We start from the raw sequence: 18,397 nt of genomic DNA on the forward strand, positions 1-18,397 counted from the left end.
GCTGGTCGGGGGGCTGCGGGGGTGATGGGGGAGGAATGATCATTTAGCTAGGGTGCATTTCAGCCCCGGCCTGCCTGATTGGTGCCCTTTGGCCAGAAGGGGGAAATTCATCTTGTATGACATTTAGAGGTAGAGTCTGGATGATCAGAAATCAGACCTACATTTTTACCTGTGTGGGGATCTCTTCTGCAGCTGCAGCTTAAAATATGTCTAAATACCCAACCCAGCGCTGCAACTGTGAGGGTCCGCGCAACATCTGGGGGCTTGCGTGGTGGGGTGGGGAGGGCTTCGGATGCACCCAGCACGGTTCCCGTGCACGTCAAAAGCGACAAGTTCAGAGTCGCCCCCCCTCGCCCCGCCCCCGGGTCAGGGTCCTGCTGAGGCTGGTACTTTGTGAGACGCAGGGGGAAGAGGACAAGCGTGCAGAGGTGGCCGGCAAGTTGCATTAACGAAGGAAGGCGGCTTGCCCGGCTTAAGAAATATCTGCACGATCAACCATAACGCCCTCCAGTGACTCTAGGGGCTGCAGACGCTTCCCAGGGCGCGGGACGCCCAAGGGGCGGGTGCCCCCGGCGGGGCAAACCGGGAGGGGGGCAGGCGGAGCCGGGGGGCGGCGAGCGGGCCCGGGCCCCCAGCACGCCCCATCCCGCGGATGTGGCGCCGCCCGCGCTCGGCGCCCCACACAGGCTTCCTGTGTCTCCCGCCGCCTCCGGCGCCCGCACGCCGCCGTCGATCCCGCCGCACCGTCCCCCCGAGGACCGCGCTCCAGGGTGGGCAGCAGCAGCCCGGCCCTGCCCCGGAGCCCGGCGCCGGCCGCCGCAGCCATCCCCGCTTCTTCCCCGGGTCCTCCGGGGTCTGGGGCCCCCCCAACCGCGGCGCTTGCGAGCCCCCACCCCCAGGGCCATTCAGGCGGGCGTGCGGGCGCTCACCTGCCGCGCTCAGCCGCGGACGCCGTCTATGGCTCCGGTGCCGACTCCCGGATCCGTCCACAGAGCCGGGAGGAGGCAAAGCCCGCTCGTCCGGTCCCGCTCCAGCGCCAGCCGCAGGCGATCGAGGCGGGGACGGCCCCTAGCGGATGGACAGCGGGGCCAGAGCCCGCACCGCGCGCCGGCCGCCCTGCGCCGGGGGCCCCTGCTGCCCTGCCCGGCTCGCTGCCGCCGCGCTCGCGCTGCCAGTTCCCGGTACTTTGCCCAGAACTTCTCGGCGCGCCGCCCGTAGGTGAGCGGGAGGAGCAGCGCAGGGGGCGGGAGCAGCGCAGGGGGCGGGAGCGAGGGGGCGGAGCCTGCGGCGGGCCCGGGGGCGGGGCCACGCGGGGGGCGGGCGGACGCCGGCAGAAGGACCGCACCCCCACCAATCAGGAGTCGGCTCCGAGGAAGGAGGCGGGGCGATGCGCTGGGAAGGGGCGAGCGGATTCCGTGACGCAGGCTGGGCAGTTGGGACCCAGGTTCCCGGCAGGTGGGGAGGGAGGGGGGAGCGGGGAGCTGCAGCAGCGTAGAGAAAGGGCCGCCGGCAGCTCCGCGCGCAGCTCACGTGCTGTGGGGGCTCAACGAATGTCCCTCGAGCGGCGTTTCCAGGCCCGGGAAGGAAGGAAGAGAAGCAGAACGGGGAGACGAGAGGGCGGAGCGGGAGGGGCTGGTTCAAGGAGACAGTGCCAGGGGACACACGTGCAAACGGGCAAAGAGGACTCGACCTCTTGAGGGTGTCACAGGCAAAGGGATGGAGAACGGAGAGGAAAACATAGTGAAAGGAGCGCTAGGCATCTGATGACATCGCATGACAAAGGACAGAATCGGCGTGGGACGCCCGTCCAAGACTGTGACCCTAACATCCCGAGGCAGTGATGCAGAGTCGTGCGGGGTCCCAGGAGAGGACCTGAGGGGAGTGTGGTGGTTTTGTTCCATGCTCTTCATGGACGAGGGCGCAGGGGGAGAGGGCATCGTAGTTGCAATGAAACTGCCGAGCTCCTGGATGGACACGCAAGTCCGCCCGACCTGACTGCCCACTCGCTCCTCGCCCCCTTTGACCCCAGCAGGAAGGCAGCCTGGGTCACCTGGGGCCACGTTAGAGGCTGCAGCACAGCGCCCCAACTGGCCGGGTGGGGAAGGGAATTAATTTACTCGGCGCCTGCTGCGGGCGCCTGGAGCAGATGTGGGCTCGCTTGGGTGATGACGGCACCCGGGTTCCTGCTCTCAAGGGGCTTACGTTCCAGCGGGAAGCGCACCAGGCACAAAGAACGTAGACCAGTGTAGACAAACGAGTAACTACTGCTGAACTCTGAGGTCATTGCTAAGTGGAGTTGTCACAAGTATGCGGTGGGGCGCTGGGCAGTGCCCTGAGGGCTTCTAGGCGGAGGTGGCTTGCTCTCTCTTTTCTTTTTCTTTCTTTTTCTTTCTTTCTTTCTTTTTTTTTTCTTTCTTTTCTTTCTTTCTTTCTTTCTTTCTTTCTTTCTTTCTTTTCTTTCGATTTTATTTATTTATTCATGAGAGACACAGAGAGAGAGGCAGAGGGAGAAGCAGGCTCCATGCAGGGAACCCAATGTGGGACTCGATCCCGGGACTCCAGGGTCACGCCCTGGGCCGAAGGCGGGAGCTAAACCGCTGCGCCAGCCGGGCTGCCCCGGAGGTGGCTTTCTTGCAGATTCCAGAACCGGGGAAAGGAGCGGCCACACCGCGCTGCAGGCAAAGGAAATGAAGCTCCCTGGAGACGCAGCGAACCTGCCCGAGCGAGCTGAACAGTGCGTGTGACTCGCCCGCTCCGAAATGTTAAATTGCAGCGCCACGTATCACCTGCGGCCCTGGACGCGTTTCCCGCCTCCCAACTGACCCCAAACTGAGGTTTCCAGGTGTCTTGCCAGAGCCACACTATCTACAATTCACGGCGCTAGGTTTTCCGCGTGCTGGGGCGATCCCCGTGGCGTCGGGAACGTCCGGGCGGCCCGGTCTGGGATCCGGGGGCGGCGGGCGAGGGCGGGGGCGTCCCCACGCGCGCAGGACCCGCCTCGCGCGCACCCAGGGCCTTCGCGGGCCAGACCTGAAAGCGAAGGACTCGGAAACTCTCCAGTGGAGCCCCGCCCCGGCGGAAGCCAGGTGGCCCCGCAGGTGTGGCGGGCGCCCGAGCCAGTCCTATAGATCTCAGGGGGCACCTGGGCCACGCGCGCTCAGACCTTGTTTTCCAAACCCTTCCTCCAGTTTTCCGTAATTCCCCCCTGGGAGACAGGCTCGCCCTTTCCTCCCTCTCCTCCAAGCTCTTTCCCCCCCCCTTTTTTTTCATTTCCACTCTCAACCTCCCACTCTTCACCCCGTTTCATTAGCCTTGTTTTGTTTTGTTTTGTTTTGTTTTTCTGCAGGGGACAAGCTTTTTTTTTTTTTTTTTCCATTTTCCCAAGATTAAATGTTTATTTTTTAAAAAGCACGGGGGACAAGCTTTAAATCCTAAAGGAAGTTATTAGCATAGGGCTTTCTTGTTGAAACTAGCAAACCCTTCCTAGCTTTTTCTTCAATTTCTTCCAAATAGCCAAGTGTGTCTATTTGGTTTTTTCTATTTGTACTTGCCATTAGAAACGACAAATACCCACCATTTGCTTCGACGTGGATGGAACTGGAGGGTACTATGCTGAGTGAAGTAAGTCAGTCGGAGAAGGACAAACATTATATGGTCTCATTCATTTAGGGAATATAAAAATTAGTGAAAGGGAATAAAGGGAAAGGAGAGAAAATGAGTAAAAATATCAGTGAGGGAGACAAAACATGAGAGACACCTAACTCTGGGAAACCAACAAGGGGTAGTGGAAGGGGGTGTGAGCGCGGGTTGGGGTGACTGGGTGATGGGCACTGAGGGGGGCACTTGGCGGGATGAGCACCTGGTGTTATGCTATATGTTGGCAAATTGAACTCCAATAAAAAAATTTTTTTAAGAAAATTTTTTTAAATGTACTCAAGGCAGTTAATTGGATAGGATGAGTTATTCATATTCACACTGCGACTCACCTCCAAGAAAGAAAGGAACATACTGTGCCTTTTCAGTTTCATTTCCTCTTCTAAATAAGCTTCCAGGTTCACCAGCCTCTAAAAACAAAAGGAAAAAAAAAGTTGAATCCCATGCAGAGCTCTAATTTTTGAAAAATCTCAATATCCTAAATCAGCTTTCTCCTCAGTTTATTTTATTTTATTTTATTTTATTTTATTTTATTTTATTTTATTTTATTTTATTTTATTTTATTATTTTTTCCCTCGGAGTTTTATTTTAAAGCAAGGACCTGAATGTCCCCTCCGGTGGAGATGAGTGGTTCTATAGTAAGAGTTTCTGAGGATCCTCTTTCAACTGTTGAACGAATACTTTCTATCTTTGGAGGCATACCCATCACGGTGGGAATTTTTCAGAATTGACTGAATGTTCTGAGCTTCTGAAATCGGTAATAGGCAAGATGTTTCTCGTGTACATGTTTTGATGGTAAAGGAAGTTGATGATAATGGAGTGTCACGGTGCAGAAGGCCCGAGGCCTCTAGAATAAGACTACCTGGGTTCCTGTCCGGTCATGACCACTTCCTGATTCTGAGATCACCTTTCTCTGTTTTCTCATTTTCTTCCTGTGCAGTAAAGGCATTGGATTGGATCAGGGGTGACATATCTTACTTAGCTTACATGCTGCCATCCCCCGCCCTGCCTCATATCAGACATCGCTATTAAGTAAAGGCTATGGGGACACCTGGGTGGCTCAGCAGTTGACTGTCTGCCTTTGGCTCAAGGCATGATCCTGGGATCAGGGATAGAGTCCTGTATCAGGCTCCCTGCAGGGAACCTGCTTCTCTCTCTGCCTGTGTCTCTGCCTCTCTCTGTGTGTCTCTCATGAATAAATAAATAAAATCTTTAAAAAAAAAAAGTAAAGGCTATCTTTCCTACTGAGATAGGAGTCCAAATAGGGCCTCAGAGTCCTTCTCAATACAGTGCTTTACAAAGCTGCTACTGATAAATCTGTCCAGTGTCCACATGTCGGTGATACAGAATCACCATGCTGGGATGGGGCTATATGAACTTTAAGCCATTTTATTTTATTTATTTATTTTAAGATTTTATTTATTTATTCATGAGAAACACAGAGAGAGAGAGGCAGAGGGAGAAGCAGGCTCCATGCAGGGAGGCCGATGTGGGACTGGATCCCGAGACTCCAGGATCACACCCTGGGCCAAAGGCTGGCGCTAAACCGCTGAGCCACCCAGGGATCCCAAGCCATTTTAAGATTACGATCTTACATCATCTTTCCCCCAGGGAGCCTGCTTCTCCCTCTGCCTGTGTCTCCATGTCTCTGTGTCTCTCATGAGTAAATAAATAAGACCTTTTTTAAAAAAATATCTTAAATCATCATACAATTAGAGCTTCAATCTTCTAGAATGGTGAATATATGACAAATGTGATGAGAAGGAACCATAATTCATCACCTCATCAATCCCTTTTATGGGGGTGGAGGACAGAGTTCATTCCAGCAATTGGACTGTAATCATACAGCTTTATGAGTGGCTAGACTCTGAGTCTCCTACCTCCTCAAAGTGTCCTCTTTTTGCCACCTCCATCGTCAATGGGAGGTGGAAGAAACAGTTGTCTGAAGTGACGATACAACCTTCCCCATCCTGTACATATTTTTTTCTCCTGAATCTGGAATATGAATCAAAGTATTTAGTCTCATAGGAACACCTTGTAAGCATTCTTTCAAAAGCATTAGTCCTCATGACGAAAGACTGCACAATGGAGGAATTCACCAATTCCCCTATTAAATGTAGATTGACAGGCTCCTTTGTAAAAGGATCCATTTTTAGCAGGCACTTTAAGAGATCCAAAGATGAATCAGTGGGTGTCCCTGCCCTCAATATTTTTATAGTTTCATATATTGGACAGATCATAAATGGATATAAATAACCAATACAGGCTAAAAAATAGAAAAAGTCCTGCAAGAGGTACCAAAACTGTGTTTAGAGAAGCGTGAAATCATTTGGGGAGTTGGGAGCAAAGAATCGCTTCCTGCATGTCTTGTTGACATTTTTAGCTTTTTGATCAAATATTGCTATTTACTGCAGTCAAGTCATCCTTGTAGAGGGAGTGGCACCACTGTTAGGGTTCCTGGGGTAGACAGAGTTCCTGCTCAGTTTAAGTGGATACTACCAGGGCAACTAATGTTCATTCTCACTCTGATAGCGATCTTCACCAGATGTTGAAAATCTCTGGAATGTTCTAGAGAAAGACTGCTCATCTTTAATGACAATAGCCTAGGTTTCTGCCAAGCATCTGATAGAACCAGTTTTTTAGCACATTATACTGTGGGAGCACAGGCTACATGTAAAAAAGGGAACATGGAAGAAGTGAAGGGCACTAACGTCATATACATTGAGCCATGACACCATATTTCCTTTAGGACTGAGCTACCTTGGAAGTCAAGCTGAGCATTCCATTGACTTTTCAAGACTGTCTTCCTAGCACACGGGCATTCTGTAGTATTCTTTTGGGTAAATATGAAGTATAAAAATAATAACCCACACGTGTTAAGTATTTACATAGCAGCCACAGCCGAACTGGGCTCCTAAAATTCTGTCACTCCTGCCACCGTCAGGAGGCTGCCCATCTGGATAGATGCCTGGGTGGCTCAGCGGTTGAGCGTCTGCCTTCAGCTCAGGGTGTGATCCCGGAGTCCCAAGATTGAGTCCCACATCAGGAACCCTACTGGGAGCCTGCTTCTCCCTCTGCCTATGTCTCTGCCTCTCTCTGTGTCTCTCATGAATAAATAAATAAAATCTTTAAAAAAAAAAAAAAAAAAGGAGGCTGCCCATCAAACCAGAAAGACTTGGCAAAAGTGCCAGACCCAAGCCCCTCTTGCCCCAACCACAGCAGCAAAACGATGCCTCGAATCCTGCTTCTCCTCTCTTACCTCATTTCCCAGTTCATGCCTTGCGTGCATGCATCTGATTGGTACATTCCAAGTCACATTCACAAGTCTACCTGCAAGGAGGGCTGGGAAATGTAATCTTCAGCTTTTCAACCTCTCCAGTAAGGCACGTTAGAAGGAGGTTGGGTCAGATTGAGTGAGCATCCACCACGTCTTTCCTTCAAAGCTCCAACAAGCGTCTTGGCAGAAAAAAGTCCGGTGTTATATCCTCTTTGACATGTTTCAGTAGATATAGAATAACCCAGAAAGCCAAGACCTGTACCAGCCTCCCTCAGTTCCCATCTCAGTCTCTCCCAGCAAGGCCACTGTATCCCAAAGCACCAGCATTTCTTGCCTCTATTTAGTTAGGTGCTCATCTGATATTCGCTTCTGGATTATAAATGCTTTTTCTTATTCTTCCCTTCAACATAACACAGTGTTCCCTACGTAAAAGATGTTTTATCTGTTGTTTATTGAACAAATGCATAAACATATTTTTCCCAAAACTATGAGCTAAATTCATTTAGCAAGGTAGTAAAATCATGTTCCTCTTGTCTGCTAGAATACTTTGGCTTCAAAGAAGAGAAAACCAATTAAAAATCACTTAACAGGAAGGAGATGTATTATCTCACATTACAGGAAGTCTGCAGATATAGTGATTTCGGTGTTGGTTCATTCAGAAGCTCAAACATGTCAGCAATAGTCCCAGGTTCTTCCTGTCTTTCTGCTCTGCCAAGCTCACCATGAGGGCTTCCTCCTCAGGCTGGACATGATGCAGATACACCAGTTACCAACATCATGTTCAGAGGCAGAAAAAAATATCCCTCCCTTCAGTCATAGTCTATAAGAAGCCTCTCCTACAAGTTCCCCAGCCAGGTGATATTCATGTTTCACTGGCCAGAATTGGGGCACATGGCCATTCACACTTAAAGCAGTTACTAGCCAAGTGTCGGCATGATTGATTTAGACCAGGTTCTCCCTGGAAAAATGAAACCAAACAAAAAGCTGGAGTTCAATTAGCAAATATTGTAGACTGTGTTACATTTCATCAATACCTGCTTTCCTTTACTAAGAGAGGATTATACTCCCCTTCCTCCCACCCACTACCCCATCCCCACCACCCACTGAAGTCAGTCTTAGCCACATGACATACTTAGCCACTAAAATGACAGTAGAAGCCTTAAGAGCCAGTGCTTGCCTTGCTCTGCTAATATCCTATCATGGGCACCAGCACTCTTGCAGTCAGAGACTGTTCCCTCTGCCTGCCTCCTGGTGTAAGAAAGATAAAGATGCAGGAGTATGGACCCAACTGAGGTGAAATACACTCTTACCACAAATGAGAAATAAATTTTTGTGGTTACATCATTGAGATTTTGGAATTGTTACTGACGTATATCTTAATGCATTTCTCCTGTTACAGCAGGAAAAAAAATGAGGAATAGATGTTGAGAAAGCAACCCCAAGTGTTGCTGTATTTCATTCCAAAGAAAAGAAAACCAGTATGAACATAGAAGTGATATGACACACCTGACATCAGCATGTCAAAGCATCCCTTGCGCCCTAACTCAGGAGCTGTGATTGTGAGGGACTAAGGGGAGGGCAGAATGGGAAGGAACTGCTTAATGCGTATGACCTTTGACTTTGGAGTGATGGGAATGTCTTGGAAGTAGATAGAAGAGGTAGTTGCACAACACTGAGAATATTCTAAATGCCACTGAATTGCTCATTTTAAAATGATTAGTTTTGGGACTCCTGGGTGGCTCAGCAGTTGAGCATCTGCCTTCGGCTCAGGGTGTGACCCTGGGATCTGGGATCAAGTCCCCCATTGGGCTCCCTGCAGGGAGTCTGCTTTTCCCTCTGCCTGTGTTTCTGCTTCTGTCTCTCATGAATAAATAAATAAATCTTAAAAAAAAAAATAAGATGGTTTGTTTTATGTTATGTGAATTCACCTCAATTATTTATTTTTTAAAAAGTCAAGGGAGGAGCATCTGGGTGGCTCAGTGGATTAAGCATCTGCCCTTGCCTGGAGTCATGATTCTGGGGTCCTGGGATCAAGTCCCACATCGGGCTCCCTGCTCAAGGGGGAGTCTCCTTCTCCCTCTGCCTGCCAATCCCGCTGTTTGAGCTCTCTTTCTCTCTCTCTTTCTCTCTCTCTCAAATAAATAAATAAATAATATTTTTTTAAAAGTCAAGGGAGAGGGAAAAAGGAGTCAACATTTTAAAAATGCTGCCTTGAGGGGATCCTGGGTGGCTCAGTCCATTAAACCTCTGTGGTTAAACCTCTGCCTCCAGCTCAGGTCATGAGCTCCTGCTCAGCGGGGAGTCGGCTTCTCCCTTGGCCCTTCCCCTGCTCATGCTTGCTCTCTCTCTCTCTCCAATAAATAAATAAACAAAATCGTTTTTTAAAAATGCTGCCCAGAGAAACAAATCATAAAATAGGAAGGCTTTGATGTCCATGGAGAGCAGGTTTAGTGGAGGCTAAAGACAGATTTTTTAAAAATATAAACTAAGGATAAATGTACTCTAGGCAGTGAGGAAAGCATATGGACTTTGTGACATCATCTCTTTTGACTGTACAAGACCTTTCATGTTTAATTTTTTAAAGTTTTTTTTTTTTCTCCAGAAAGTTGGGATTATTAGATAACCAATCCTTGAATACATAGTTTATTCTTCTAGGTAAATTTCTTGTATATACGTTTCAATTGTACATGGTTTAAAGACCAAGGATGGTGTCCCTATTTCTACTGGTCCCTGCTTTCTCAGGCCATGCTGTGTATACCAAAAGCTATCAGCAATGCATTTCCATTTATTATGGTGGGATCTGCACTCCCAGCTAATACAGCCGCAGTCAGCTCTCTGCCCATTCCTTAGTGAAAACAAATGGGCCACATGAAAGCTAGGAGCATTCTGGAATTGTCATTCCCAAAGTTGGACAGTGAGAGCTGCCCCTCAATGCCTGGAGCTGCCAGGTTCTGCACCATATGGGCTCTGCCACAGATGAGGGTGTGGACCTCTCATTAGACCTCATCTGAACCCAGATCATTGGACTCCTGGATCTGTCCTGAGCATCCTGAGAATGATCCATTTGGTGGAGAAGAGCACGGAGAAATTCCAGGGTGTGGCACAGAATTCCAACTTCTGAAACACCTAGGCTAGATGAGAGATTCACTTCAAAGGAATATCTGAGAACCGCATATTAGAAATCAAAGCTTTAGCAAATAATTCCCGGAGGACAATCATCCTCAGCTTCCTGCATACTCACTGTTCATTATTCATTTTTGTTTCCCTTTCTTTTTTTTTTTTTTTTTTGTTTTGTTTGTTTCCCTTTCTTAGAGCGCTTTTTTGTGGCTCTCTAAAATGACATTCCTCTGAAGTTTTGTCCAGGGATGACCTTCAAACTTCAGATAACACTTTGTATAAATTTCTTCCTTTTTTTTTGAGATTCTATTTATTTATCTGAGAGAGATAGAGAGCACCACCTGAGCCACCTAGATACCCCACTATTTCTACATATCTATCACTCCAGTAAAAAAAAAAAAAAAAAAAAAAAAAGTAAAGCTTGGTTTAAATCTTTGAAACAAAACTGAATTTTCCAAGTAAGTTATGACTTGAGATTAGATGCCACTTAATGGTTAAAAAGGAGGAGAAAATGGTTTCTAATTAGTGTTGGCCAACTGGTCTGCACTTCAGCTCTCTCATGGTTTTCTTAGGTTTATGTTCCATGAAAGGTAAAAAGAGTCTCCCGCTTGGTTGATTGCCTTTTCCTGCTTGTTATCCAGAAAACTATTTTTTGTATAGCAAGCTATATTCTATAGTTATCTCAACTGGAGTGCTGTAAAAGTTCCAATGATGTCAAGCATCAAATTTTGTAAGTATTTGGCTTAAAGAATCTTTTCATTCTGCTAACAGCTGCTCTCCTATGTCAAGGACTTCTGAGACCACCTCCACATTAGAGGATTCATTAAGAGGATGCACAGGTCTTAGCACAGTCATACTCATGACTCTGATTTATTCTAGCCAAAGCATACAACTCAAAACCAGCAAAAAGAAAAGGTGCATGGGGTGAAGTCTGGTGGAAACAAGGCACAAGCTTCTAGAGTCCTTGCCCCATGGAGTCACACAGGATAAGACTTGCTTAATTTCTCTGACAATGAGTGTTGCAACAACCCAATGAAGTGCTCCCAACTAGGGAGGCTAAGTGTCTAGGGCTTTTATCAGGGGCTGGTTCCATAGGCACCCTCTGCCTAGCATATGCTACAACTACAACTCCCAGAAGGCAAGCAGGTGTTCACCATAAGCCACATTGTCTGCACAAGCACTTCAGGCACAGCAAGCTACTCAGCAGTTAAGGAATTGTGGGAACTTTGCCTCCATCTAAGTTTCCAGATGCTAGCCAACAGTCAACCTTGGGAGCAGGACTCTCACAGGATCATTGTAGTCTGAGGCCTGTCATTAACTCTTTCGCACATCTTCTCTATATTTGAAGTGTGGCTTGCCTACCCACAAACTTAAAATACCCCTTAAAATAATGAACTGTATTCTTTGCTTCTCAAGAGTGGGCTGAGCAGGTACATTTCCAAGGATCTGTTTCCTGTCTTGACATTCTATGGTAGGACCTACATGTCTGCTTTCAGGAAAATGAAGCAGTGTTTTGCTGGGAAATATGCACAGACTGAGGATACTAGTGTGGCAGGCCTTCTAGGACTGTTCACAGAATAGCCAAGACATGTTAGTGAAGCTTTGGTCAAATCAGATAATAATGAGTCCATGTATTCACTATTTTATTTATTTATTTATTTATTTTTAAAGATTTTATTTATTTATTCATGAGAGACACAGAGTGAGGGAGAGAGAGGCAGAGACACAGGTAGAGGGAGAAGCAGGCTCCATGCAGGAGCCTGACATGGGACTCGATCCCAGGTCCCCAGGATCACAACCTGGGCCAAAGGCGACACTAAACTGCTGAGCCACTCGGGCTGCCCTATTCACTATTTTTTTAAAAGAGTCTTACTCTTCAATGGCATACATAATCTTCACATCCATCTTGTCCATTCTTTTATCTCCCATTAGTGTCATTAGTCATCATGAAATATAAATCCAAGTGGTCATGGTTTTAAGTACATGCCCTTATTTTAACAATAAGCAAGTAAATAAGGCCATTGTTGCCTTTGCTGATAGTAGAAATCACATTTTCAAACAATGCTCATAATAAAGAAATGAAGACCTCATAATGTCAGCAAACATGTATAGGCATCCCACAGTGTTACAGCAGAGACTTTGGCCAAGTTGGTGTAGAAGATGTTGCCCCTGGTTTAGGAAGAGGATGATCACTAGTGATCACATGGAACCTTTCCTTCAAAGTAGTAGTGGGTTTGATTTATTTCCTCAAGTATGAAGATGGATTTGTGTTGTTCACGCTGTAGGTTAGGAGTGGCAAGAATAGAATGTTCTTCCCTCTCCAGTGAAAAATCAGTATCTTGGCTTTGCATGGTGCCTTCAATTCCCAACTGAATGGATCATTACTATGGGTTGAATCATGTCCCTGACAATTCACGTGTTGGAGAGTCTTGTCCTCCAGTACCACAGACTGTGGCCTTATTTGGAGATAGGATCTTTACCAAGTTAAAATGAAGTAATTATGATGGTTCCTAATCCAACATGACCAGTGACTTATAAAGAAGGGAATTTTGAACACAGATACACACACTAGGAGAAAGCCATGTGAAAATCAAGGCAGAGGTTGGGGGGATGTGCCTGCTAGCAATGGCAGAGATTGCCAACAAACCACCAGAAGCTAGGAGAAAGACAAGACACAGACTCTTCTGCACGGCTCTCAGTAGGGACCAACCCCGCTGACAAATTGATCTCACACTTCTGGCCTGCAGAACCGCAAGATAGTAAATGTCTGTTGCTTAAGCCACTGTGTTTGTGGTACTTTTTTACAGTAGCTCTAGCAAACCAATAGGACCAGTCAGTGAATTCCATAAAGGTGTACAGAGCTCTGAAAAGCCAGAGAAAAGGATTAGGTGCTGTGAGGAAGCTTACACTCTGGCAGGAGAGGCAGACATACACACAGCACCCACAGGCTGCCACCCCTATGAACTCCCAACTTTGTTATGTCTGCTTTTCAGAAGGATCCCTCTCTCCCCAAAAAGGTCATCTATAAACCGTCTATACTATTAGGTTTAACTAAAAATAACACTAAGTAAGAATAGTAACCAAAACTGCTTAAGGTCGTGGGTGGCTGAGTTAGTTAAGTGTCTGCCTTTGTCTCAGGTCATGAACCCAGGGTCCTGGGCTTAAGCCCCATGTCAATCCCAGAGGGATTGAGCATGCTCACAGGGAGCCTGTTTCTCCCTCTCCTCCCTGCTCATGCTCTAACTATCTCTCTCTCAATAAATAAATAAAAGCTTTTTAAAAATTGCTTAAGATTCTATCCATGAATAATGAATGACCACAAACCCTTCCGAGGCTTTACACCTGTGTAACATCTCATTTAATCTCACAGAACCTTTGCAAGATGGATCCTAATTTATCCTCACTTCTCAGACTAGGAAACTGGGGTTCAGAAGCTTCACCTCTTACCCTGGGTTCCGACTTTTGCATGTCGGAGTGCCCAGCACGACTCTAACACACTCCTGACAGTGTTTCAACACATGTAATCTGTGGCCTCCACATCAGAATCAAATTAGTCACTTGTTGAGATGAAGAGTTTGGGGCCCAGTCCCAGAATTACTGAATTAATTAATCTTGCTCCTGAGAAATCTTTTCTGTTTGTTTATTAACACTAAGTCTCCTGGGGATTCTGACTGACAGGTACTATTAACGCAGCCAGTGAACTCTGCTGCCTTTGAAGAGCTTCTCAGGCAGGTCGCCTGTTACTGTCAACTGAGTAGTCTTTAAAACTCCCAACCTCAAAAAAAAAAAAAAAAAACTCCCAACCTCCCCTCCCCACCTGAGTCAGAGTCCCGGGTAGTGTATCTATGTATCTAGGGAATCATTTCCTTCTTTTTTTTTTTTTTTTTTTTTAAGATTTTATTTATTTATTCATGAGAGAGAGAGAGAGGCAGAAACACAGGCAGAGGGAGAAGCAGGCTCCACACAGGGAGCCTGATGTGGGTCTCCTCGGTCCCAGGACTCCAGGATCACACCCTGGGCCGAAGGCAGGCAGTAAACGCTAAGCCACCCCAGGTGTCCCTAGGGAATCATTTCTAAATATGCTGCAGGTGATTTGAATGGCCAGCTCCCCCCATTGAGAACTGCTGGTGGGGCATCCATATTTCTAATTCAAAATGTTGGACTCCCTCTGACAAAATAAAAGGCAAATCTAAACAACAACCAAACAAACTTTTAAGAGCTATGACTTAAAGCCATCTGAAGGTAGAAAGAGGATTCTGATGGAGGAAGGAGGACCGTGGAATCAGTGCGCGCACCTGAGCGGGAGTGGACAGACGTCAAAGACGGGACTGAGAATAGATCAAAAGGCCTAAGATCAAAAGAGTGAAACACCTGACAAGATATTCTGAGTTCATGCGACACCTGGGTGGCTCAGAGGTTGAATGTCTGCTTTGGGCTCAGGGTGTGACCCCACCACAGTCCTGGGATCAAGTCCCACACTGGGTTCCCCACAGGGAGCCTGTTTCTCCCTCTGCTTATTGGCTCTGCCTCTCTTTGTGTGTCTCTCATAAATAACATAAATAAAATCTTAAAAAAAAAAAAAAAAGATGTTCTGACTTCACAATTAGCCTCAAACTGACTTCTGGAAATGCTTTTCAATATCCAAACTGCACAGGACAGCCACATGTAATACATGTGTATTACAGAGAATTATCTGGTCCAAAATTATGCAGTCAGTAGTGCTGAGGTTGAGGCTTAAACACGAGTTCTTTTTTTTTTTTTTTTTTAAGAAATAATCCAAGCTAATAAGACCCGCCTAGAGCTCTGCCCCTCCAGTCCTGCTCCCACCTACAGATCTCTAACTTCAGCTCAGTGACCACTAGTGAGATTAAGCAGGTGGATTCATCTCTTTTTTTTTTTAAATAATCCTTTTTTTTTTTTTTTTAATTTATGATAGTCACAGAGAGATAGAGAGAGGCAGAGACACAGGCGGAGGGAGAAGCAGGCTCCATGCACCGGGAGCCTGACGTGGGATTCGATCCCGGGTCTCCAGGATCGCGCCCTGGGCCAAAGGCAGGCGCCAAACCGCTGCGCCACCCAGGGATCCCTTAAACACGAGTTCTATCACGGCCTTGAGCTTAACCCCTCTGAACCTCACTCCATCTTCCCCTATGAAAAGTGGGGAGAATAAAAACCCGTGGCATAGTAGTAATACCTACAATGCTTAAGAAGTGCTTACTGTGGGCCAGATGCAGGAAACCAAGATATAGAAATTGATGTTCAGGGGCACTTGGGTGGCTCAGTGGTTGAGGTGCCTTTGGTTCAGGTCATGATCCCAGGGTTCTAGGATCGGAAGGAGGTCCCAGGATTCTCCTGTGGGGAGTCTGCTTCTGTCTCTGCCTATGTCTCTATGTCTCTCATGAATAAATAAATGAAATTTAAAAAAAGAAATTGACGTTCAGAGAGGTTGGTGACCAGCTCAAGTTGGACAGCTAGTGAGTGGTCGAGCAGGATCAAACACTATCCCTTACATCAAGGGGCCTCCAAGACTCCAGGTTGGGCATAAGGCTCTCTGGACTATTCAGCTGTATCCCATAGCTTTCTCCCTGAGAACTGATCAGAATCCTGTACATCCATTGGCAAGAATTTGTTCATCTGGATAAAGCTGAGGTGTCAAAAAAAAAAATCATAATCAGGAGCCAAGAATGTAACAGAACTAACGGCCAAGTATCTCCAGAGGGTTGTGATGCACTACAATCAGTGGAGGATAGTCATATTGGATGTAAATGGACAATCTAACGTCACTTTTCCAGGAACAAAAACCCTGACTCTAGCTCTTCAGAACCTTAAGATGTTTAAATTTTCCAACACCATGCCATTTACTGCTGCCAAACCAATAGCTAAATTGCTTTAGCTGGAAGCTTCCTACTCAAATGGGTTTCTTTGACAGAAAATGATGGCTCTATAAACTTAATTACCAAACAAAGGTCTTATCTTTTTCTTTCGTGGATGTGTATGTCCATTGCTTTTCTGTCTTCAAACTTACAACACTTATTTTTTTATCCTGAGCAGGATTTTGTGACTATAAGTTACAAAATTCTAATTCATTTATTTTAAGGATTTCATTTATTTACTTAAGAGAGAGAGAAAACATGAGAGGGAGGGGCAGAGGGAGAAGCCAACTCCCTGTTGAGCAGGGAGCCTGACGTGGGGCTCGATCCCAGGATCCCAAGATCATGACCTGAGCTGAAGGCAGCTGCTTAACCAACTGAGCCACCCAGGCACCCCTCAAAATTCAGATATCAGATATGGTTCTAACTCTGGATATACTACCCAATTTTCCTGGGTTTAAGAGTCTAGATTTATAGAAAATAACATTCTCAGTTTATGTAATAGTGACATCTAATTATTACATGTGTATTATAGCCCATATGCTTGACGTGTACTATTATTCCCATTTTACAGTTGAGGAAACAGAGTCTCGGTTTCCTGATGGTAGCTTGCCTAGTCACAGAGATAGGAAATGACAAGGTATTTAAAACTGGGGCTCTCTGAATCTGAAGCTTGACATAATGCTGTTACACCCTAGCAATGACAAGTGTGATGCAAGCACAGTGACCTACCATGACAGCTTCAAAGAAGAAAAGGAAATTCTAGAACTAGGATTAGTCATATCTTTAAATGCGATTTCAGCTACTTTGCCAGAGGCAAAAGGCGGTTGGTTAGTAAGAAAAGAAGGGAAGGGGTGCCTTGGTGGCTCCATTGGTTAAGCATCCAACTTGACTTCAGCCCAGGTCATCATCTCAGGTCCTGAGACTGAGCTGTAGGTCAGGCTCCACCATCAGCAGGGAGTCTGCTTGAGATGCTCTCTCTCTCTCCCTCTCCTACCTCCTACTGCCCCTCCCCCGTACACATGTTCTTTCTTTCTCTCTCAAATAAATAAAATCTAAAAGAAGAAGAAGAAGCATTTCCAATCCTTGCACCCATTTCTTGAAAATCCTGCAAGTTGTCCTAATTCACAGCACCTACTACACTTCCCAAGCTACTCTGGGATTTCTGATATGCAAAATCACAAAACTTTCTCAAGCCCCAGCCTCACTCCTGTGGTTGTGGGCAGACCTCAGTCCTTTGCCACACCGGCCTCTCTGCAAGCTTGCATCAGGACATGGCTGCTGGCTTTCCCCAGGGCGAGTGATCTAAAACAGTGTGTCCAAGACAGAAACCAAATCCTTTTTATAACCTAATCTTAGAAGTGACCTCTCATCACTTCTGTCCTATTCTGTTCATTAGGAGAGAATCAATAAACCTAGCCACATGCAAGGAGAAGGGATGACACAGGACATGATTACTAGTAGGCAAGGATCATCAGGGGCCCCCAAAGATTGCCTACCTTATTATTTTAGGTTATAACAGTATTCCAAAGTTTGGACAGACTATAATTTTTTTTCACTATCAGCCATGATTTCTCATTTCTTGATTTTTTTTTTCTCACTTTCTACTTTTTGTTTGGCTCTACTTTTTCCTTCAGTGTTTTGGAATTTATATATTGTATTCATGTTGACTGGTTGATATTTTTGTCAGGATCTGTATCTTACTACCTACCCAACCCTGAGAATAAGACAAGACTCTCAGGATACTTTTACTCCCTACCTACTTCTTTCTTTTCTTTTTACCTTTTTTTTCTTTTCTTTTTTAAAGATTTTATTTATTTGATGGAGAGAGAACAGAAGCAGGGGGAGTAGCAAGCAGAGGAGAGGGAGAAGCAGGCTATGATGCGGGGCTCAATCCCAGGACCCCGGGACCATGACCAGAGCCGAAGGCAGATGCTTAACCAACTGAGCCACTCTACTTCTTTATTTTCTTAAAATCATTTACACTCTTAGGTCTAGATCTGTGCTGTCCCATATGGTCACACTAGACGCATGAAACTATTGAGCACTTAAAAGTTGGCTGGTCTGAACTGAGATGTGCTTCAAATATAAAATACACACTGGCTTTCAAAGACTCAGTATGGGGAAAAAAGTGAGATACATTGTTAGTAATTTTTATACTGATTATATTTTGATTATATTTCTGATTCTGGTGTACAGTCAGGGTTGGGAACCACTACTGGCTTCAAAATACACAACAGTGGAAGAGGAAGAGGAAATGAGAAGCTCTTATCAATACCAAACATACCTACATTATCTGAAAATCAGAACAAACTAGTGAATACAGATTCGCCCTTTTATTTTATTTTTAATTTTGTTTATTCATTTGAGAGAGAGAGCAGAGGGAGCACAAGCAGGCAGAGGGAGAAGGAAAAGCAAACTCCCCACTGAACAAGGAGCCTGATGTGGGGCTCAACCCCAGGACCCTGAGATCATGACC

General features: G+C 46.2%; 1 protein-coding gene across 5 annotated transcripts in view; it reads right to left on the reverse strand.

Moving 5' to 3' along the window:
• The window catches only part of OSBPL3 (oxysterol binding protein like 3), a 175,894-nt gene extending 174,693 nt beyond the window's left edge, over window positions 1-1,201 (reverse strand). For all 5 annotated transcript variants that reach the window (XM_041727839.1, XM_041727836.1, XM_041727838.1 and 2 more), the window contains exon 1: window positions 930-1,201. The gene's annotated coding sequence lies outside the window, so the exon portion shown is untranslated. The remainder of the gene's footprint in view (window positions 1-929) is intronic.
• Between the last annotated feature and the right edge of the window lie 17,196 nt (window positions 1,202-18,397).

Source organism: Vulpes lagopus, chromosome 13, assembly GCF_018345385.1.
Source record: "Vulpes lagopus strain Blue_001 chromosome 13, ASM1834538v1, whole genome shotgun sequence".
NCBI lineage: Eukaryota > Metazoa > Chordata > Mammalia > Carnivora > Canidae > Vulpes > Vulpes lagopus.